This window comes from Propithecus coquereli, unplaced genomic scaffold (genome assembly GCF_000956105.1).
Source record: "Propithecus coquereli isolate 6110/MARCELLA unplaced genomic scaffold, Pcoq_1.0 Scaffold267, whole genome shotgun sequence".
Classification (NCBI taxonomy): Eukaryota; Metazoa; Chordata; class Mammalia; order Primates; family Indriidae; genus Propithecus; species Propithecus coquereli.
Window position 1 is genome coordinate 2,867,413 of NW_012148252.1, and position 24,080 is coordinate 2,891,492.

Consider the following 24,080-nt stretch of genomic DNA (forward strand, 5'->3'; position numbering starts at 1 on the left):
AAAAAGTCTAATAATACTGTTGGTGAACATATGAAGCAAGAGGAACACATAGGAGTGTAAATTGGTATAATCACTTTGGAAAACAATGTGGTATAAAAATCCTTATCCTTGGCTGAGCATAGTCACTCACACTTGTAATCTCAGCACTTTGGGAGGCCAAGGTGGGAGGATTTCTTGAGGACAGGAGTTTAAGACCACCTTGTTCATAATAGCAAGACCCTGTCTCTACTAAAAATAAAAAATTAGCCAGTCATGGTGGTGTGTGCCTATAGTCCCAGCTACTCAGGAGACTGAGGTAGGAGGAGGATTGCTGGAGCCCAAGAGTTGGAGGTAGCAGTGAACTATGATTGTGCCGCTGTACTCCAGCCTGGGCAACAGAGTGAGATCCTGTCTCTAAATGCTTATCCTTCATGATTTAGCAGTCCCACTCCTAGAGAAACACTTGAACATTTGCACAGGAGACATGTGAAAGAAGTGTAAGAATGTTCATAGTAGTGTAGTTTGTAATAGCAAAAAATGGAAACCCAACTCAAAGGTCTATTGACAGCTATAAGCCTCACTGGAGGAAGAATAGTATGACTATCCCAGCTGTTATATAGTTCATGAACAGGGTCTGCCATACCATCTAACAGGAAGATTCAAAATAACTAATTTTTAAACCCAAGAAATGTTAACATGGTCCATTATGTTTCTTCTTTTTCCTTCCACTTTGAAAAAATTCACAGGTCTTCAGGGGTAAACAGTATGGTGTCAACAACTGGCTATAAAAGAGGAATAATTTGTGGAATTGAACCTCTGCATTTTGGAAAGTCTGGAGTGGGAGTATATGTGAAAAGATTTTTAAAAACAATTTCAAGGTCAACTTTGAAATCAATTTGACAGTCTCTAACTTGCACATTTGCTTTGTTTACATTTTGAAGCTGTCTTACACCCTAATAAGACCACAAAGGCCATGTACAGGGTGTGGCCAGTTTTGTTTTTGGAATAGTAATAGGCTGATGCCTCAGAGGACTGCCTTTTCCTCATAGCTGAGCCTACTTCAGTAATTAATGAATACAACAGCTGTTGTAGAGTTGTTCACTCCCCATCCATCAAATTATAATGGTTTTTCTAGTGAAGGCAGCAGTGCCAGGGCGAGTGTTTTCTCCACGTAGCTCACATTCTTGAGCATATTTAACAGTGTCCTTAAGAAAGCCTAATTTTACCAACATTGGGAGAAATGAATATTACCCATCTTTCCTTATCCTTCCCTTGGGTAGAAACTACTTTTCTGGGTTTTTAAAAAGAAAGAAAGAGAAAGAAAGAAAGACAGGAAACCCTGCGGGGAAAAGGGAAACTTGGAGCAGGGGAGGGGAATTGTATTTTATATTCTAGGGAAAGAAAATACTGGTGACATTTTAGGTTGTCAAATTATGCAAGATAATACTTCCCCCAGGCAAACAGTGAAAGATTGGAGGAGTCAGACACACTTGGCTTCTAGTCCTGGCCATGTCATTTACTAACCAGGCTGTGGAGCTACATAGTATTGAGAAAGCTACTTAATCATCATTTGTAAACTAGGCAGAGTAATAGAGCCACCTTGCAGGATTGTTGTGAGAATATAATGTGTGTTGCATGTGAAGTATTTAGCATAGCATGTGGTAGATGCACAATTAACCTTAGATTGTGAGGGGGCCCTGAGTCTTACGCTGAGTGATCCATTTCATTTGTCAAAATTTGCTCTGAAAGTGTGTTTACAAAAAACCTCTTTGGATAGGGAAAAGCCTTCCAAGATTTTAAATTTATAATAAACATACTTTTTAAAAATTATAAAAAAAAAAAAAGAAAAAGAAACTCTTAAAGGCAATGAAAGAAAACAGAGGTAGTGACTGAATATTAAACTGAGGCTTTGGCATGCTTTATTCCAGGGGCCATAGCTGGGCCATTCTCACAGATGAAACTCAACCAAGCTGTTAATGCTTTTATCATATGCTTAGAAAAACAGTGAAAAGCATGATTTACCCCTCAGGCCACTAGAAAATTGGTCGCATGCTCTGGGGTCAGTCTGACCTTCAGAGGAACTTTTCCAATTGGAACGTGGGTATTTTTTTTTCCAACACAGACTTAAATCAGACCCTTACTTACAGAAAAGAATGATTCTAGGAATTGTTGCTATATAATCATCAACTGGAGTGAGGACTGATATTTTGTTCGCATATTACTGTATTCATTCAACAAATACTTTGAGTATCTATCATATTCTCCCATTCTACTAGGTGCTTGGGATAAAATGGTAAACATGATTGGCATGATGCCAGCTCTCACAGGGACATGAACAGACAATTCTAATACCATCTAATAAGAGTAAAGGAAGCATAGTGCCATGGCAGTACCCAAGGAGAGGTATCCAACCTGGACTACAGAGGTAATGAAGATGGTCAGAATACTTGGCCTTTTTCAGTAACTCTCCTTAAAGAAGAGATGTGATATATATTTTTTTAAAAAATCAGTAATTTGTTTCTCAGAGTTGAGTTTTACTATCTGTGGTTTGGGCAAGATTTCTTAGCTAATGTCTTCAGAAATAGAGGATGTTATTTTAATAACAAATTAGATTCTGCAGAACTGTAACCAGCTCCATGAACAAAAATGCCTTTTTGTAGTTCTCTTATGTTTCAAATTCCCAGGCCAGTAAGATTTGCTGACCAGAGCTTTATAACTTTCTGTTTCACTGTTCCATTCCCTTTTGAGTTTTTTTTTTTTCTTTCTAGAAATGGGCAGAACTTCATTGCAGGTACTACAAGGCCTTATATCACCTGTTTGTTCAGAGAAGGCGGGATAAATGGCACTCCACCACAGATCTTGCCCAAGGACCCACTGAGCAACCTACTCCCCACATCTTACTTGCACACAAGACTGAAAGGATGACCAGTATTAACCACTAGCTCATTATACTACTAAAATCTCCACCCTAGGAGGGGTTTATTGGCCATTTTTTGAAAATGCAATGTATGTGCCAATATGATTTCTCACTGTGGTTGCATCGCCCTGCACTCTGCCCAAACATGTAATGATGCTCACTCACTTCATACATTATTCATTCCCCTTTAGACGGGGAGGCAGATTTGAGGTAGTCTAGTCCTCCCACCTTCTGGTTGACGTACTCTACAATAAACTTCCTTTCTTCCTCGATAGTCCTCATTGTCTTCAAGTAATTGGCGTTCTGTGTGGTGAGTAACTGAGCCTAGGCAAACCTCTTGTGCAGGTTCATTAACAACCACAGACAAGCTAATTATTAATATAAAACCTTGTATTAAGGGTTGGGTCAATCAGCCATTTACCAATTTAAATAGTGAAAGCTTCTTGAAGGCTAAACTTGTTCCTTCCCAGGTTTGTACCCAGCACCACACAGGAAATGGGAGGCCTTAGTAAATGTTCGTAAGGATGGGGGCAAATTAAGGCTGGGTCTTGGTCTTTCATAATTATCTATACATTTATACATCAAACAATTGGACAGATTAGTTTAGAATTAAAAATTAAAACTACAGGTAAATTTTTCAGAAGTTTTGCAATAATAGCAGACACATATTTCTTTTGTACTACTACAGAGGATTTTTTTTAAAAAAATGCCTTTCTTTTGAAATAATTTCAGATTACAGAAAAGTTGCAAAAAGAATGCAGAGAGTTCCTATAGACCTTTCACCTGCCTTCATTTAATGTTAACATATTACATAATCAGGTAAAAATATTGAAACCAAAAAGGTAACAATACAGTGCTATTAACTAATCTACAAACCTTATTCCAATTTCACCACTTTTCCCACTGACGCCTTTTTCTGGACTGTGATTCAATCCAATATTGCATTTAGTTATCACATGTCCTTAGTCTACCCCACAATCTGCGACAGTTCCTAGGCCTTTTTAATTTTTTTGTCTTTTATGATGTTGATGCTTTTGAATAGTGCTGGTTTGTTATTTTGTATAATGTTCTTCAGTTTGGATTTGCCTGATGTTTTCTCATAATTATTGAGATGTTGTATTTTTGGCAAGAATATCACAGAAGTGCTGTTCTCCCCTTTTCAGTGCATCCTAACAAGGGGTTCATGATATTAAGATGTCTTATTACTGGTGATATTAACTTTATTTACTGGTTAAAGTGCAATCTGTCAGGTTTCTTCACTGTAAAGTTATGATTTTCCCCTTTGTAACTACCAATTATTTTATGGAGATGTATCTTAAGACTTTGAAAATATCTTGTTTTTCATCATACTAATCCACTAATTTTAGCATTCATAAGTGATTCCTGCCTGCAAAAGTTGCACTGTATTTGCCTGATAGTGATATTCTATTTCCATCATTCCTTCTACATTTAATACTTGGAAATCCACTGTAAGCTCTCTTCTCCTCCATTTAGTTTTTATTCAATTATTTATATTAGCATGGGTTTATGGATTTTTAAAAAATTTTGTGGCTTTTAAGTAATACTATTATTATTTATTTTGTTGCTCAAATTGTCCCAGCTTTGGCCACTGGGAGTTCCTTTCAGTTGGCTCCTGTGTTCTTTTGACATGTACCCTTCATTTTGTGAACACTTCCTACTTTATGATACCACAAGATGCCACAGGTTCATTTTCTTTTTCTTTTTTAAATTCCTGTTCTAGCTCTAGAATTAATTATTTCTCCAAGGATCCCTGGTTCCTTCAATGAAGAATAGTATTTAGAAACCAAGATCTGGGTACTGGTGCATTCATTCCTACTAGGGTGTCACTGCTTCTAGACCCTCTCAGTGGACAGAGTTAGAAAATATGTGTATGTGTATTAATACATACATGTGACCTTCTGTGTTTAATTCTGTATCTATTCATCTTCATATATATTAGAAAGTATGAGTTCATATTGGTAACTCCAATTCCAGCCTAACACTACAGGGTTTCTAGCCTTCTCTTTTTCCTCATTTGTAATTTATTTCTCCAGAATTGAGAAACCTGACTTATATCAATAATATATTTACATACTTGTTCAATCCCAGAATACATGTATAATAGTTTCTGAATTTCAAACTCATAACAATGTGGAAAAAAGTTTATTAACTAAAGTATTTATATACTATTCTTTTTGTCTTCAGCTTTATACCATCAAAAAATTGTTTTCCAGAGTAACTTAGGTTAGTTCTTTCCTACCTCCTTCAGTGTACTTATGTTATTCTTTCATAAAACAATTTGGTTAATTTGTTAGTTTGTCTTCCATTTGGGCTTTTTTCCCCTCCAATACTGATTGATTCTAATTTTTCTTTTGTGTCTGAAACATTACTACAGCTTTACCAGTTAGGGCTATATAAAAAGGTATACTCAGAGAACTATTACTACCTCCCCCCATCCTTACTACCCTGTTGCTACTCAGCCCTGAGAGGTAACCAGTCTGATGAATTTCTAGTTTATTCTTCCTGTATTTCTTTTGCGTAAGTGAATAAAATCATGAAGATTTTCTCTTACCCTTTCTTTCTTATATGAAAGGTAGCATACTATAGATGCCATTTGTACTTTGTGTTTTTTCACTTACTGGTATATCCTGGAAATTATTTCAAATCAGTTCATTGAGATCTTCCTCACTCTTTTTTTGAGCTGCATAGTAATTCATTGTTGTATAGATGTACCATTACCCTATGTATGAACTTCAGGTTGTTTCAATATTTTTCAATTACAAAATATTCTGCAATGAATAATCTTATGCATATGATTTTCATATTGTTGAAAGTATGTTTTGGGGTAGATTTTCCTAGAAGTAGGGTTGTTGGGTCAAAAGATAAGTGTATACATTGTTAAATTTTTTTTGAATTTTTGAAAATTTCAAGCATATACCAAAATAAAGAAAACAGTATAAACAAGCCCCATGTACCATTGCCCAGTTTCAACATTTATCAACATTTTGCTACCCTTGTTTTATTTCTTCTCTTTCCATCCTTTATTTCTACAGTATTTTAAAGCCAGTCCAGGTAAAAATGTGGGCAGGGCCTTGCAGCCTTGGCACACCCAGCAAGACATATAGGAGTGCTACAGATCCAAGAATTCTCTCTCAGGTTGTTCGCAAACTGCTAACCTCAAGTGATCCTCCTGCCTCAGCCTCCCAAAGTGCTGGGATTACAGGCATGAGCCACTGCACTGGCCTAAAGTCTATTTTAAAAAATAAAATATATTTAGAAAATAAAGTCTGTTAAAAAAAATATATAAAATATTATAAAACCATATAAGCACCAGAAAAAATCATGAGAATTCTTCTTTAGCTTCTGTGTAATGAAATTTTTCTATGTATGTATGAGTAAAATCTAGAGACAAAAAAAGGAAAGATCAATAAATGTACTAAACAAAAATAATTTTTTGCATTTGAAAAACAATAAAGGCAAAAGACAATTGAAAACTGGCAGAAAATAGTTGCAACATATTCTTAGGAGAGAATTCTTGGATCTGTAGCAGATTTCATTCGTAAAAGTGGTTTCTGTGTGATCTGATGCATATATATTCACAAATATTATATTATGAATTGTGGCTTTTAACATTAAAAATTATGGATTTGTTAATTTTTCTCATGTTCATTTTTGTGGTATTGAGGTGTTTTATAAGGTTATTAATCTAAATCTGTCAATATAGGACAGAAGTAGATTTTCCTCTTGTGTATTTTGGAGTTGGTAAAGGGGGTGAGTCCTTGATTGTGGTTCTTTTGTCTTAAGGGACTCTGATTTTCCCCTTCACCACCAAATTGCAAAGGTGAGTTCTCCCTTCTTTTATCCCTTCTTTCCCTTCCAAAAGCAATGAATTTTAAAGATTGTCCCTTCAAACTGCACATACTTTCATTTCTCTGCCCTGTACTGTACTGGGATCTCTTTTAGTATTTTAGACTTAGTGTGGATTTAGTCTTTGGGACAATGGTTTTACATTGACCTTGGCCCCCTTTTCTAGTTTCTCCCTTCTGTCTTTCCCATAGTTTTTTGTGGTCTGCCTTTGCTCACCACAAATCATTGCAGCAGGGTAGCAGAGAAAACACATGATGAGATTTGGTGATTTTTTTTTTTTTTTACTTACCATTATTTTGAACTTCAGGCATTCTCTGTCTTCATTTTATGCAGTGGTGTGGTTTTGTGTAGATTTATTTTTACCTTTTTGTTCTTTATTATGCTTGGAGGAAATATGAGATTGGTACCTATATGGCCACCATTGTCTCAGCTATCCTGAAGTCCATAATTATTGTTTTTTATCTGAAATAAATTATTTTATTAGAAATTTACAAAAGCAGTTTAATTCCATAAACGTTAATTTCAACGTGAAGGCAATTGCTCAATAAGTCACTTGCTTATTTGAGAACTATCAGGATGGAAACTGGAGGACTATAGTGCAAAGATAATTGGATACTCATGAAGAAGGGACTACAGGGCTTGGATAATGAACATCTCAGTGGTGGCCTATGTTGATCAAAGCCTGTAGAGGGTTCTCCATTTATGTTTCTGTTTATAAGACCCACGGCGCATTTTGTATTACTCAGTTTCATGGGAAAATGTCTTTGCCTATATTTTCTTGAAATCACAGCTTGAAATAAGGGCTTGGTTTTGGAAAATTTATTTGGGAATTAATCCTGTGGAGGAAGAGTGTGGGACATGAGATGAGGGGAAGTTAATACAAGTTTGCATAATTGGGTTAGTTACTGTCATGGGCTCAAATCAAAATTGTTCACTGAAGAAATGAGGAACAAGAAGGAGAAGCATTTATTCATTTGCTCCTGCCCCCCATCGCTTGGTGCAATATCCTCTTTGGTTTACGTGTGTATTAAGTGCTGATGAGGGACCTCAAGGGACTCACAAGAAGGAGTCAGAGAAGCCTTGTGGAGGCAGGAAGTGAGAGAAGCAAGGCACAATCTTGAAGTGAGGTGCTGTCAGTGCAAAGAGGGTGAAAGCCTGCAGGAACCTTTTTTGCCACATTCCATGGCTGGAATCTGAGCTAAGGCCTAGAGGATGTGAGTTAGGGCTTCAGGTGTCTGATACAGAAAGAAAGGCTCAAGAATGACATAGCTAGGAGTGGGGAAACTTTTGATGTTGGAAGGCCACATTAATTTAGCTGTAATCAAATAAGGCTGCATTGAAGAAACTTCAATTAGATATACTTACAAATGTATGTTATTTTGTAAAAATATAACTACTATGTACTTAATAATTTCAAAAAATGAAAACTATTTGTTAATTTTAAAGTTAACTAACTTTTAATGACTTTGTTTTGTCTGCTCTTTGTTGGAAAGCATTTGAATATTTGGTTGTAGCATGGAGGTCTGCAGTTTCAGTTGATCCTCTAGATGGGTATCAGTCATTTCTGACCTTAAGGGCATCTTGATTTGGGTTAGAAAGGAGAAAGTAGATTTGCAGCAATAAGTGGTTGAAAAGCAAGAAAGCATTTTTCAGGCGTGTTGCAGAAAGCATGGGTGTTCTACTGCATTTTTCCATATTTTAATTGGATCTTTCTTAGCATCAAACAATGACTTTAAAATGTCATCTACTGAGAGCTCAATGAAGTCCATCTGTAGTTCTTTAGGTGTCTTGGTGATATCAACTAGGTAAGGCTGAACTGCTAATTAGAGTGTAATGTCATGCTTCTCAAAGTCAGTGAACCTTTCATTGTATTCTGCAATTAATAGATCTATAATAGCTGTGTATTCTTCAGATGATTCACATGTATCATCCTACTCATCAATGACCTTTGCTAACTGGGGAAATGTTCACCCAAAATTTCCTTTTGAAGAAGTTTTTTGAAAAAAGATAGTTTTTTTCAAAATGCTTGGATTCTTTGCCAGATATTAACGTCATATACTAGGCTTAGTTTTACCTTGCAAAGAAATATTCAAGTCATTTTTATTTGACATGATATCACACAGAAATGCTACATTCCGGTAGAAATCTTCTTTCAATAATTCACATGGCTGATTCTGTTCTTCATAAAATTTTGGCTAACACCTATCCCTGCTATAGCCAATATGCTTTAGAATGATAGGGAAAATTCATAACACACTGAATACCTCATTATTCAACTTTAGCATGTTATGAAACTGATGATGCCATGTTGCATTTTCATGAATATAGTTAATAATGCTTATAACTTGTTGCAAAGTGTCACTTAAAATAGTAGCTTTAGCACAAAGATTTTGCTGATGAAAGATACAATGAAAAGAAATGAGAGCATCTGGATCTGTTAATACTTTTTTTAAAATCTGTGCAATAAACCCTTCATGTTTTCCTGTCATGGAAGGTGCATTGTCTGTGCATACACTCAGCAAATTTACCAAATCCATTCCAACTTCATGACATTTAACTTGAAAGTTGTTGAAGATATCTATTCCCCATGTTCTGTTCACAAGAGTGCCCAAAATGAGTAACTCTTCATAGCAAAGAAAATTTTCTGTTATGACTCAAATGAAGTATAAAACCTGCACCAAGTCAGTAGGATCAGTTGATAGTTGATTCATCCAAAGCAATCGAATAATATATATTTTCCTTTTGAAGTACTGCATGAAGTTGTTCTGTTAAGTTAAAGGCTAATTCATGCTGTCTGTCAGTTATGGTTCTCCTTGAAAGAGGCAGTTGTTTGTACTTTGAAATGTTATCAGGGTCAAAACGTCCTACAACTTTGTCAATGCATTATTTCACAAATTTTATATCACTGAAGGGCTTTGCTTTTTTCCCGAGTATATAAGCTACTTTATTAGTTGCTTCAATAGCATTGTTTCTAGGTCTTATTGCTGCTTGAAAGAATTGTCTTTGCTTTTGCTTTTTATCTTTTAATTGCTTCAATACCTTTTGTGCCTCTCCCTCTAATTTAGAATATCTGTGGTCCTTAGGAGTGTTATTAATATAATGCTGAAGAGCATTGAATTTCTTTAATGTTGATATTGCAGTATCACAGAACAAGAAAATCATCTTATCTTTAGCACAAACAAGATAATTTTGTAATTCCCAATCCTCATTAAAATTTTTTTCTTCCTTCAGTGTTCGTTTGGTCTTCTTTGACATAATGGGCTGTTAAGAAGACAGAATTGAAAAGTACTGTTGAGCTGTGCAACTATTCACAAATTCCACTGCAAACAGAAACACAGTGCACCGTTGTCAAAAGCTGATAACAGACTGGCATACTCCACCACCATAAACTCTTACAAATGCCGCCAGTCAGGCGGGGGAAGTTAGAACTAAATCATGAGTGTAGCAGCATCGGTTTAGTCCTCATGGCATACTAATGTTCTAATTGTGCTGGTCAATCTGGGAGGATTATTTTGTTGAAACTTATTTTATTCTTTGGTATTTTAAATACATTCATTTTAAAAATAAAATATAAATATAAAAGATGAACAAAAATGTATTACTAAAAATGATTTGTTTTGTAAAATTTGGATTCAGTCAAAAGGCCTCACTTAAGGACCTAGAAGGCCACATGTGGTCTTAAAGGCAGCAGGTTCCCCACCCCTGGTCTAGAGTGTTCACATTACAGCTTTCTGTTGAGACTGATGCTACTTACTAGAGTCTTGTATAATGCACCCACCGTATTGAACAAGTAATACTTGTGGACTGTGGTCAAAATCAACTTTGTCTCCCACCATCTCTTTAAACTTGGTGAGGTTGCTCCTTTTTTCCCTGGACAAAAACTTCAGCTGCTTTCATAACTTTCCAGTTTGTTATTAGGGAACGAACCTTTAGTCAGAAACACTGTTAATTCACTATTTAGAATATCCAAACTGTGAACTTGTCATGGGAAAAGGGAACTTGGTCCTCCTACTCTTTTCTTTCTTTGCCACAATTCTTCCCATTTAATAGATGTTTTCACTCACAGTCACAGTTGAAGGCAAAAAAGAAGTAAGGAGAGTTCTAAAAGATAGTTAAAGAAGGATCTGTCAAACTGGTGCTTTTACGTGATCTGCAGAGGTTGGGCCCCTGTCTCCTCAATCTCCTTGTTCTGGAGAGATGTATTTCTTTTACTCTGGGTAGACTTTGCAACTCCATCCTCAGACCCTGGGTATCTGGTAATATGTTCCCAGCCACTTTTTGTTCCTTCAACATGGAGTAGCTGTACTGAAAGAGCCCAAGACTATCCCAAGCTGGCTATCTCTGTTTCCCACATTTGAACCTCAGAAACAACTCACATCTTGTCTAGACAGTCTCTGAGAATGCAGGCCCATCCTTGTGTAACTATGTTCTCATATCCCTGCTGCCAAAAGCATTTAGTCAGTCCATCTCCCATCCTGTAGATGTCCCAAGCAAGAATCAGACCCCAGTTCACAGTCCACATTAGCTTTCTCAGCCATGAGTTGGATTCCTGCCGTCTTTGTTTCCTGACTTCGGGGAACACATTTTAAAGTTCACTATGTGAGGACAGTGGGAGGTAGCAGTGAGTGGATATTCATAGCCTGCAATAGCTCTTCTGAAAACATCTCATTACTAATTGATTTTTATATTCTTAATCTGACTAAGAAGTCCAAAGGTTCCAGGGCCCATTTCCTTTGTAAATTTGAACATGATGAAGGTTGGGGAAGAGGGTTTTCCAATGACTGTCATTATAATGAGTACCCCTATGTGCTTCAGTCTGTGTCAGCTTGCCATGGCATGCATGCCTCCAACTTCCTCAATCTTGTGCCATTACTCAGGGTGAACAGCGATAAATGTGCCTTTCCCCTGAAACTTTTCACTGGTTGAAGAAAAATTTTGAATAGTTTTGATTTGGACAACAAAACCACCAGGTTTTATTGGATTATATTCTAGAAAATAAATACTTGTTTTAAATTTAAAATGATACAATAGAAATGGCAGTTCATAAACTTTGGTTAATTTTTTTCTGCCATGATCATGAGAAGGACAAATACAATTTTTGTACCAAGAGTAAGAGTTGTGAAGTGGCCATCTACAGATCATAGACTTAATTTGGCTCATAAAATTTTCAGAGTTCTTTGGTTTAACTCTTCCATTTTGCAGATGAGGAAATTATCCCAGTATTTGGCATACTGTTGTTGTCCTTTAATTATTTGTTGAATGAATGAAAGAAGTGACTTGCCTAAGGTCTCACAGAGGCAGAGTCAGCACCAGAATCAACTGTATACTGAGCCTGATGCTTATTCCTCTGTGCAGATACACATCAATCCCCAGTTTATCTGTGCGCACATTGGTTAGAGATCCCTAAGGATACGGTGGCATCTGGTGTCACTGAAGAAGCCCATGCAGAGAAAGCGACTCAAGACAAGGAGTAAATTTATTTATTTTTAGTCTATCAAAACCACTCAAAGATCCCATGAAAAGTGGATCATTTGCTTGAGGGATTTGGTAAGACTTTTTGCAGGTTTGCACTGCGAAGCGTGAAAGCTAGCAGATGACTTATAACAGTAGAAACTTTAGCTGGTTTTGAATTTCCATTGAGAAAAGTTTATCAGAAGTTAACATTTAGGTTCAGAATGGTAGTGGGGCTAGTGAAGGTAAGCTTTAGATGTCAGCAGGGAAATTCTGTCATCTGATACTCTCCAGCCAAATCTAGTTATGTCTCCTTGAAACTCACCCATTCTGTCCATAAGCAGGTAAATGTGTTTAGGTGATGTTGAAGCCTGTTGGGAGAGTGTTAATATCCAGGCTTCTTTGGAAAATAATCTTTAAGGCCCTTTTTGAAAAATTGAAATGGTTAAAAGAAATAACACTCTAGTAGCAATAAGCAAACCCAGATCTTGGCTTCTAATACTACTCTCTAAAAAAAAGCAAACAGGGCTCCTGGATAAATAGCTGATTCTAGGACTGGGATATTAATACGCATAATGAGCCTAGAGCATCTTGTCATGCCAGAAAGTAAGGAACAAAACAAAACAAAAAAACCCCTCAAAACAAAACCCCACAATGATGGAGGTATGCCAAAGAGACACAGGAGCCAACAGAAAGTGCTTCCAGTGGGCAAAACTGGAACAAGGTAAGCAACAAATAAAGTAGTGTTGGATTATAACCCAAAGTATAAAATATGCCTGAATCCGTACTTATTAATATATGAATAAGTGAATGAATAAGTTAATAAATGAGGAAGAATAGACAAATCTCCCATGTAGAAGAATTACGAATAAATTGTGTAGCTATTGTACCCTTCAGGAGGGGGAGCATAACTCCCCACTCCTTAATTGTGGGCTGCACCTATTGCCCTCCTTCTAAAGAGTACACTATGGAAAAGGGGAAAATAAAAGGTAACTTTGCAGTGAAGGAACCTGACAAACACTACTTTAGCCAGGTAATCAGGGTCATGTTGATAGTATGTACACTTGATATGATGTGCCTAAAATGACATTTTACCTTCTTGATCTTTTCTTCAAAACGCATAACCCTAGTTTAATCATGAGAAAAACATCACACAATTCCAACAGAGAGCGAGGCATGGTGGCTCATGCCTGTAATCCCAGCATTTTGGGAGGCTGAGGCAGGGGGATCACTTGAGGCCAGGAGTTTGAGACCAGCCTGAGCAATATAGCAAGACCCTGTCTTTACAAAAAATTTAAAAAATTACTCAGGCATGGTAGCATTGGCCTGTGGTATCAGTTACTCAGGAGGCTGAGGCAAGAGGATCACTTGAGCTCAGGAGTTTGAGGTTATACAGTGAGCTATAATCATGCCACTGCACTCTAGCTTGGATGATAAAGCTAAGACCCTGTCTCCAGAAAACAAAACAAAACAAAAAATCCAATAGAGGGACATCCTGAAATATGCATGACTAATAGTTTTCAAAATTATCAAAGTCATCAAAAACAAGGAAAGTCTGGGCAACTATCACAGTCAAGAGGAGCATAAGGAGACCTGATAACTAGATGTAATACGGTATCCTGGATGGGATTCTGGTACAGAAAAAGGACATTAGGTGAAAACTAAAAGGACATTATATAAAATCTGAATAATATGGACTGTAATTAATAATTTTTCAATAATGGTTCATTAATTATAACAAACTAATGTAAGATGTAAATAATAGGAGGAACTGGGTCTGGGGTATAGAGAACTCTCTATAGTATCTTCTCAATTTTTCTGTAAATCTAACACTGTCCTAAAAAATGAAGTCTGTTAATTAAAAAAAAATTGTTACAAACCTGGGACAGAGCATGTTTGCATGATATATAATTCATAGCTTTTTTCTACAAAGAAATTAATGTTACTAATAAGATGCTCAATGATTTTCTGATAAACTTTAATGTGATGAAGGCTTGTTCTGAGAAAGTATCCATCTAGCCAGTGACTTTCAGTCAAGAGTCTAGTGACCTTTATTTAAACAGACATTCTTTTTTGGGAGGGTAGCCAATCTAAAATTGATTATCTTAATTACTCTCTTTTCCTATAAAATTTACTAACCCAAAATGAAAATATGAATTGGCATAATAGAGGCTTTTCATAAAATTTTGGAATCTGCTCACTACCTAATTATCTGAAAAGTTGTTTTCAAAACTTCTCATCTTAGATTATATAATTGTAGAGACATCATAATGAATTGTTTTCATTAGCTGTTAGCAGTTCCTCTTCTTTTTTCCTGTTTGTCATATTGTCAAACTAAGACCAACCAACCAACCAACAAAAAAACCCAAACGGTTAAAATAGCAGGGGTGGTGGGGGGGGGAAGAGCAGTGTTGGACTTCTTTTGAGTTGGGGAAATTGAGGCATCTGTTGAAAAATTTCTCTCTGGGAAAGATAATATCCTTCTCATAGGAATGGAGCCTTTGGAAAATAACCATACAGTCCCTTTTGAAAAATTAAGCCACTCAAAGTATGAGGGAGAAGGACAAAGGAATTTGTTTTAAAGAATGGTTTTATTTTTATTGTTTGTTTGTGAATTGCAATCTCATGGCCTTTAGTTATTGAATCTGATTAAAATGACTACAAACTTTAAAACACAATGGCAAAAAATATTTCTAAATCTAACTTCAGAATACAAATATTTTCTTTGGAGCCCTTGTAAATCATCATATGGAACTAATAAGTATTTTATAATCATTTTCAACAATATCGTCAGCCATCCTATATAAATTAAAATACAAAACTAGGAGTTATCTAAAAGCCTAAATTTAATATAACAATGTCATTGAAGAAATGGGATTAGGAGAGACTCTTCAGCACATATGGGCTCTTGCTTGGAGATAGTGATCTCTAATTGCAAAAGAACATGAATGGCTGTTCCCTATGGTTTTCCTAATTCTTTTTGCAAACACTTTCTGTACCTCCAGATCTAACCACTTCAGGCCCTCTACCTTGATGTGCTCTGTCTCTTTGATGGAATAAGCGTGAAAGCAGTTAGAATGAACATACCAAGGATGGTATAGACTCAGACCTACAATTGAGCAAATTCCACTAAGGTTGCAAACAAGATATGTTGCCAAGATCAGAGAGCAAAGTGTTACACTAAAATAGAGCCACTGTTTTCATTAATCCTTGTCATATAATTTATTTTACTGGAATATTTCAAAATCCACCCAATCTACTCAACTGGTACTTACCTAGAATCTCAGTTAAGTGGTTAACTCCAAGCTGATGCTCCAGATGACATAAAAACATATAAATTGAGTTATCTATTTTGCTTTCTTTGACAGAGTAACTGAAAATGTGCAGGTGCAAATGTCAAGTGCTGGAGTAAATGCACCTATCACCACACTAGAGGATGATGGTAATGGAATCAAGGACACTGACCCAGGACAATTTGTCATTGTAAAAATGCCAGACAGCAGTCTTTCTATAAAATGCTCTGCATACTAGGGCATTAAAGCAGGACACTTGGTTAGATACAGGCTTTTTTGACACAGGATTTTTAATTGCCTTTTAGACTTGTTAGAAAGGAATCTGGAGGATTTCTCTGAAGTTGTGATTTCTAGTGGCTCACTTTCTTTTCTTTTTTTTTTTTTTTAAGAGATAGGATCTCACTATGTTGCCCAGGCTAGCCTTGAACTCCTGGGCTCAAGTGATCCTCTCATCTCAGCCTCCCAAATATCTGAGACTACAGGTATGTGTCTCCATACTCAGCTTTGAAATTGTGGTTTCTACGTACAGCAAGGAGAAGGGACTGAAAGATACCTTCAGCAAAACTGTTTGCCTGGCTTGTCTGCTGTAAGCTGTATGACAAATGGATATCACTGCTCAGGATGCTGATCTTGGTGACTGATGTGGTCTAAGAGGCCAAGAACCAAAGAGACCCAAGGAGGGAGAGAGGGTCCTGTATGAGTCTCAGCTCCAACAGACAGGCGTCTTATCCACATATGTCCTCTTCCCATATGTGGCTCGGAAGTGTTTGGGAACCATTCTGGGTGAGAGGAAAGCCACGAGTATCTAGGCATTAATCCAGAAACCTAGACTCTCTTCATTAAAGATAGAACAAAACAAACCCAGAACTCCCCAACAACCCAGGAATGGCATCTCTTTGTGGGCTAAAGATGGGTGAGGCTAGCACAGGGTAGAGAGCTTGTTTGGTGGTTTGGTTAGATTAGCAATGTGGGGTCTAGAAGTCAAGGCGAGACTCAGAGTGAGGACCTCAGTTTGTCTGATGAGATTGTCTTTCAGCCATTCTATCATGTAATATCCTTCATTTTTAAAAAAAAATCAGATTTTTTCTCATTTTTAAGAATGAAACTTTGTTTCATCAAGTTTTTCAGACTTAATATCAAATATTTAGAAAACGCATATGAAGAAGAAATTAAAAATCTCCAGAAATCTTACCACTGACCTAATGTTTGTGTAGCGTATTATTTTATAGGACTCTGCCCTCTGGTTTTCATGTGTGATCTCATAATGATCTTTCAGGCAGTTTTATAATCTTCATCCTTTAGAAGAGAAAACTGACCTCTGAGTGCTCTTCCTGCCACAGATATTCCTGTGTGCCACAGCCTCTGCTGTTCTCTTAATCACCACATTGTCCTGTGACTTTGGTCTCTATGTCTGCTTCCCAATCAAAGCAGCATAGACTTTGAACAGAGGATATCCAGATCTCTCCATGTGGCCTTTTTATTTTTTGTAATTTAAAAAGTTTTTTGATTTTTAATTTTTTTGTTTCAAGATAGCATTTTGCTCTGTTGCCCAGGCTAGAGTACAGTGGTGTCATCATAGCTCATTGCAACCTCAAACTCCTGGGATCAAGCAGTCCTCCTGCCTTCACCTCCAGAGTAGCTGCAACTACAGGCTCATGCCACCACACCTGGCTAATTTTTTTTTTTTGAAGAAAGGTGAAAGGAATAAATATTTGATCATTTCTATCTACCAGGCACTGTGCCAAGTGCTTTTGCATACATTTAAATATCACAGCTACCCTAGGACGTTGGTAGTAGCATTATTCACATTTTTTTTTATTTCAGCATATTATGGGGGTACAGATGTTTAGATTACATATATTGCCCTTGCCTCCCCCCTCCTCCCCTCACCTGGCTAATTTTTAAATTTTTTGTAGAGATGGTGTCTCGCTATTGCCCAGGCAGAAGTTCCTCCTTCATGTTGACTTTGGTCAGTCTGATGACTATGTGTCTTAGTGATTGTTTCTTTGCAATGAATCTCCCAGGTGTCCATTGAGCTTCTTGTACCTGGATGTCTAAATCTCTAGCAAGCCTGGGGAAGTTTTACTCAATTATTCCCTCAAATAGGTTTTCCAGCCCTTGCATGTTTTCTTCTTCACCCTCAGGGATGCCTATGATTCTTATATTTGGCAATTTTACATAATCCCAAATTTCTTGTAGGCTTTGATCATTTCTCTTAATTCTCTGTTCTTTATTTTTGACTAATTCAAAAGAGTTATCCTCAAGCTTTGAGATTCTTTCTTCTGTCTCGTCTAGCCTATTCTTAAAACTTTCCACTGTGTTTTGTATTTCTTTAAATAAATTATTCATTTCCAGAAGTTCTATTTAGTTTTTTAAAATATGTTGATCTCTTCAGTGAATTTTTCATTCATTTCCTTAATTATTTTTCTCATTTCTTTGAGTTGGTTTTCCATTTTCTCTTGGATTTCATTGAGCTTCCTTACAATTCATATTTGGAATTCTTTATCTGTCATTTCAATATTTTCATGTTGGTTGGTATCCAGTAATAGAGAGCTGGTGTTCCCTTTAGGGGTGTCCTTTTGCTCTGATTTTTCATACTTCTGGAGTTCTTTCACTGATTCCTTTTCATCTGAGGCAGCTGTCACTTCTGTTTTTGGATTTTCTTTTGTTTAGATGTGGCTTCTTTCCCTCTACCCCACTCGTAAGGCATATGTTGGCGTATGTTGGGTAAGAACCTTTGGCTTTGCTTGTGGGTGCTTTGATGGGGGTCTAGGTTCTGGATGGATGCTTTGGTTATAGATATCCTTAGTGTGGTGGTTTTCTCAGTTGCTAGTTGTTTGTAGGCTATAGCAATGGTGAGCTATGTGTGTGGGCAGATTTCCTATCTCTCGTTGATGAGGGACGATGGAGGTCTGGAGGTCTCTGAGATCCTTTCTCTTTCCCCAGCCCTGTGGTGTGGTCATCTTAATAGTGTGAATTGTATTGGCATGCCCAGCTTAACACATTAACTGCCATGAGAGTTGTATTTATTTCACTCCAGTTTTGACCCTGTGGTCGTGTGAAGCATATATCGAAACCTACTTCTTGTTCTTATTGTTACAATTAATATTGACAATTTAATTCTAAAAATGTGGATTAAATAAATAAAATTCAATAAATTTTGTTTTTCTATTTATGTTTATCTTTAACTTACACTTGAAGTTTTTATTCTATCTTCATATTAAAACACTGTGGCCCCAAGGAAAAGTTTCTGGGTTTTTTTGTGTGTTAGTCAATGTGTTAATCTCTGAGACAGTAGGTGGTTCTTGTGGGTAAGAATCAACCACACCCTGTGTGACTGAGTCAGTAAATGCTATAAAGGGCTGTGCAGATTGACCTCCCTGTTATCAGGTGGCACTTGCTGGAAGGAACAAGCCACAATATTGTTTTTGGGACCTTTCACCAGCTCTAGGCCCTCACAAGAAGCACTTGAATTCTCTAGGTGGTGGGTGGGGCCTTGGAACTTCCAGGTGAGTCCTTATTCTCCACCTCAGCAAAGGCAAGTGGGGGAGTGAAGCTGGATGGGGCTGAGTTGGCTGAGTCCACCCTCAAGCTCCACAAAAGCTTGTAAGGTAGCTATTTCATTGGGGGTCAAAGGTCCACTCCCAGCCTTCTGGGGAAAGCTTCCAGGGAGGGGCTGAGGTGGCCCACACAGCCAGAAAGTCTGCTTGTGGAGAGTGGGGGCCATCTGAGACCCACAATCTGGCTGTCAGGAGCTGGTTTCGTTCTACTCGCCACTCCCTGCTCTGTGATTTTTCCTTAGGTGTCTGCTGTTCAGCAGGAGCTCAAATTAGCTGAGCTCTCAGCAATGGTGCTAAAGGCTGGGAGCTTCCCTGTGTAAGATCCTGTCCTGGGCTGACAGCATGTCTTTCCTGTAGGGGGAGGGGTGTTCCACAAGTGCATTGTGGCTGGGACCCACACTGCACTCTCTTTTCAGTTCTGTCCATGCAGGCTCCCTCACCTTCCAAGATTAGTTCACCAATCTCCTCTTTGTGCCCCTGAGAAACATGATTGATTGAGTCCTGGGGGTGTCAGTTTTGGCCTGTGGACCTGTCCACACGTCCCTGAAGATCAATCCCTGATCATGCCAGGTAGGAGGGTGCTGGTTCCGAGTTGCCTATGGGGTGCTCAAGCAGGTTTGATATACCTCCACTTTGGGGTGTGCCCTGCTCTGATGGAGCAGCTAGGCAAGCAGCACAAGGCAGGGCCAGTGAGCAGGGAGCTCACAGTCCCAGCACCCCTTAGTGTGCTGCAGGTCCTTAAGAGGAAAGGTTTGAGCCCCACTCTCTGCGGAAGCCCCAACAGAGGGGAAGCAGCAGCTCCTGAGAGCCCTGGCTCAAGGGTCTCTCTCAGCAGCCGTGAGTAGGGGAGGGGAAGGAGAGGAAAAGAGTATGAATGGAGTAAAGCTGGCACTCTGGTCATCTCTGTCCCTTTTTCCAGAAGGCAGCCCTCCCACAATGTCCAGGCTCTGGAGTCATGCAGATGCCCTGGGACTCACTGGCACCCTGTGGCTCTTGCAGTCTGAGCTGGAGTTGGGAAATGTTTGTGTGGGAATGAGCAAGATGAAAACTGAGGGGCTGAAGCTCCATGGAGAGGACAGAAGTGCACGGTGGGTGGAGAAGCAATATGGTGCCTGCCGTCTCAGCTTGGGTCTGTGGTCATAGGAAGTGCCCCAAGGGGGCTGGCAGCCTGGTGCTCTGTCATCAAGAATCTCCCAGTTCACTGGTGTCAGGAGCTTTTGGGCTCATGAGGGTAGAAAGACTCTCCAGCAGCTCAGGAGCCTGCTGACTGCCAGAGATGTGAAGGAGGGAGAAGCAAACTGCTCCACCTGTTCTTTTCACTGGACTCCAGGACTCTTGGGGATTGACCTCTGCCAATATCTTCCTTCTTATTTTTCTGCTCTGCAATCTCTTCCCATGGAATTTGCTGTAGGTTCTGGCACTTTTCCTTTGGAATTAAACCCAATCTATGATTGTTTGTTTGTTTTTTCTTTTTCATCAAACTTTCTCTTGTTTCTGAGGTGATCTGGCAGCTGGTGTCTCTGGTCAGCTGTCTTCCCCAGTCTTTGGATCTGAACAAAAGTTTTTTGAAAAAAGATAGACAAATGGCCAAGAAACATGAAAAAATGTCCAACATCACTAATCGTCAGGGAAATGCAAATTAAAACTACAATGAAGCAAACCGAATCCAGGTGCTTATCAAGAAAATAATCCATCACAACAAAGTGGGCTTCATCCCAGAGATGCAGGGATGGTTCAACATATGCAAATGTATAAATTTAATTCACCACATAAATAGAAGCAAAAACAAAGACCATATGATCCTCTCAATAGATGCAGAAAAAGAATTTGACAAAATCCAACACCCTTCTATGATAAGAACGCTTAACAAAATAGGCATAGATGGGGCTTACCTAAAAATGATACAAGCCATATATAACAAACCCAAAGCCAACATCATACTGAATAGGGAAAAATTGAAAGCATTCCCACTTAGAACTGGAACCAGACAGGGTTCCACTTCTATTCAACATAGTGCTGGAAGTCCTTGCTAGAGCAATCAGGCAAGAGAGTGGAATTAAGGGCGTCTAAATGGGGGCAGAAGAGATCAAATTCTCACTCTTTGCTGATGATATCTAGAAAACCCCAAGGATTCAACCAGGAGACTCCTGGAATTGACAAATGAATTCAGAAAAGTCTCAGGATACAAAATCAATATACACAAATCAGAGGCAGTCATATATGTCAATACCAGTCAAACTGAGAACCAAATCAAAGACTCAATATCCTTCACAATTAGCAACAAAGAAAATAAAGTACCTAGGAATATATTTAACTAAAGAGGTAAAAGACCTCTACAGGGAGAACTATGTAACACTGAGGAAAGAAATAGCAGAGGATGTAAACAGGTAGAAAACCACACCATGCTTGTGGGTCAGCAGAATCAACATTGCTAAAATGTCTATACTACCCAAAGTGATCTACAGATGCAATGCAATCCCTATTAAAATGCCAACATCATTTTTCACGGATATAGAAAAAATAATTTTACGCTTCGTATGGAACCAGAGAAGACCCCATATAGCAAAAGCAATCCTAGGCAATAAAAACACAATGGGAGGCATCAATTTACCAGACTTCAAACTATGCTATAAGGCTATAGTAATGAAAACAGCTTAGTACTGGCACAAGAACAGGGACATTGACCAGTGGAACAGAACTGAGAACCCAGATATTAAACCATCCTCATATAGCCACCTAATCTTTGACAAAGCAGACAAAAACATACACTGGGGAAAAGAATCCTTATTCAATAAATAGTGCTGGGAAAACTGGATAGCCACATGTAGAAGACTGAAACAGGATCCACACCTTTTACCTCTCACAAAAATCAACTCACAGTGGGTAACAGACTTAAATCTAAGGTGTGAAACTATTAGAATTCTAGAAGAAAATGTTGGAAAAACTCTTACAGATGTTGGCCTAGGCAAAGAATTTATGAAGAAGACCCCAAAGACAATCACAGCAACAACAAAAATAAATGGGACCCGATCAAATTAAAAAGCTTCTACACAGCCAAAGAAACTGTCATGAGAACAAACAGACAATCTACAGAATGGGAGAAAATTTTCTCATGCTACACATCGGATAAAGGCTAATAACTAGAATCTATTTAGAACTCAGGAAAATCAGCAAGAAAAAATCAAACAACCCTATCAAAAAGTGGGCAAAGGACATGAACAGAAACTTTTCAAAAGAAGACAGAATAATGGCCAAGAAACATATGAAAAAATGCTCAACATCTCTAATCATCAGGGAAATGCAAACCAAAACCACAATGAGATATCGCTTATTTCCAGTGAGAATGGCCTTTATCAAAAAGCCCCAAAACAATAAATGTTGGCGTGGATGTGGAGAGATAGGAACATTCATACACTGCTGGTGGGACTACAAACTAGTGCAACCTCTGTGGAAAGCAATATGGAGATACCTTAAAGAGATACAAGTCGATCCACCATTTGATGCAGCAATCGCATTACTGGGCATCTACCCAAAGGAAAAAAAGACATTCTATAAAAAAGGTATCTGCTTTTGAATGTTTATAGCGGCACAATTCACGATTGCAAAGATGTGGAAACAGCCCAAGTGCCCATCAATACATGAATGGATTGATAAAATGTGGTATATGTATATCATGGAGTACTATTCAGCTATAAGAAACGATGATATAGCACCTCTTGTATTTTCCTGGATAGAGCTGGAACCCATTCTAAGTATCCCAAGAATGGAAAAATAAGCACCACATGTACTCACCAGCAAATTGGTTTCACTGATCAACACCTAAGTGCACATATAGGAATAACATTTATCGGGCATCGGGCAGATGGGACGGGGAAGGAAGGGATGGGTATATACATATATAATGAATACAATGTGCACTATCTGGGGGATGGACACGCTTGAAGCTCTGACTGGGGGGGGTGCAAGGGCAATGTAACCTAAACATTTGTACCCCCATAATATGCAGAAATAAAAAAAAAGAAAAATCATAAAAAAAAAACCTACAACGAGATATCACCTTACCCGTATCAGAATGGCCATTATTTAAAAGTCAAAGAACAATAGATGCTGGCATGGATGCCGAGAGAAAGGAACGCTTATATACTGTTGGTGGGACTGCAAATTATTACAACCTCTATGGAAAACGGTATGGAGAGTCCTCAAAGAAATAAAAGTAGACTTACCATTCGATCCAGCAATCCCGCTACTGGGTATCTACATCTACCCAAAGGAAAAGAAGTCATTTTATCAAAAAGACCTGCACTCAAATGTTTATTGTAGCACAATTCACAGTTGCAAAGATGTGAAATCAACCTAAATGCCCGTCAATTCATGAGTGGATTAAGAAAATGTTTTACACACACACACACACACACACACACGCATGCACACGCACACATCCCGAAGTACTACTCAGGCAGAAAAAGGAATGAAATAATGTCTTTTGCAGCAACTTGGATGGAACGGGAGACCATTTTCCCAAGTGAAGTATCTCAGGAATGGAGAAACAAACACCACGTGGACTCTCTAATAACTGGGAGCTAAACTATGGGCACGCACATTCACAAAGAGATCTGAAGGCCATTGGAATCCAGGGAGAGGGGTGGGTGGAAGAGGTTGAAGGGTAAAAACTTACATTTTGGTTGCTTCCAATTTTATGCAATTATGAATAAAGCTGCAATAAGCATTCATGTGCAGATTTTTGTGTGAACCTGAGTTTTCAACTCATTTGAGTAAATACTTAGGAGCAAGATTGCCAGATCATGTGGTAAGACTATGTTTCGCTTTGTAAGAAACTGCTGAACTCTTGCAAAGTGGCTATAGCATTTTGTTCCTACCAGCAATGAATGAGAGTTCCTATTGCTCCACATCCTTGTCAGCATTTGTTGTTGTCAGTCTTTTGGATTTTGACTATTCTAATAGGTAAGCAGTGGCATATTATTTTAATATGTTTTCTTTTTATCATCATGTTCT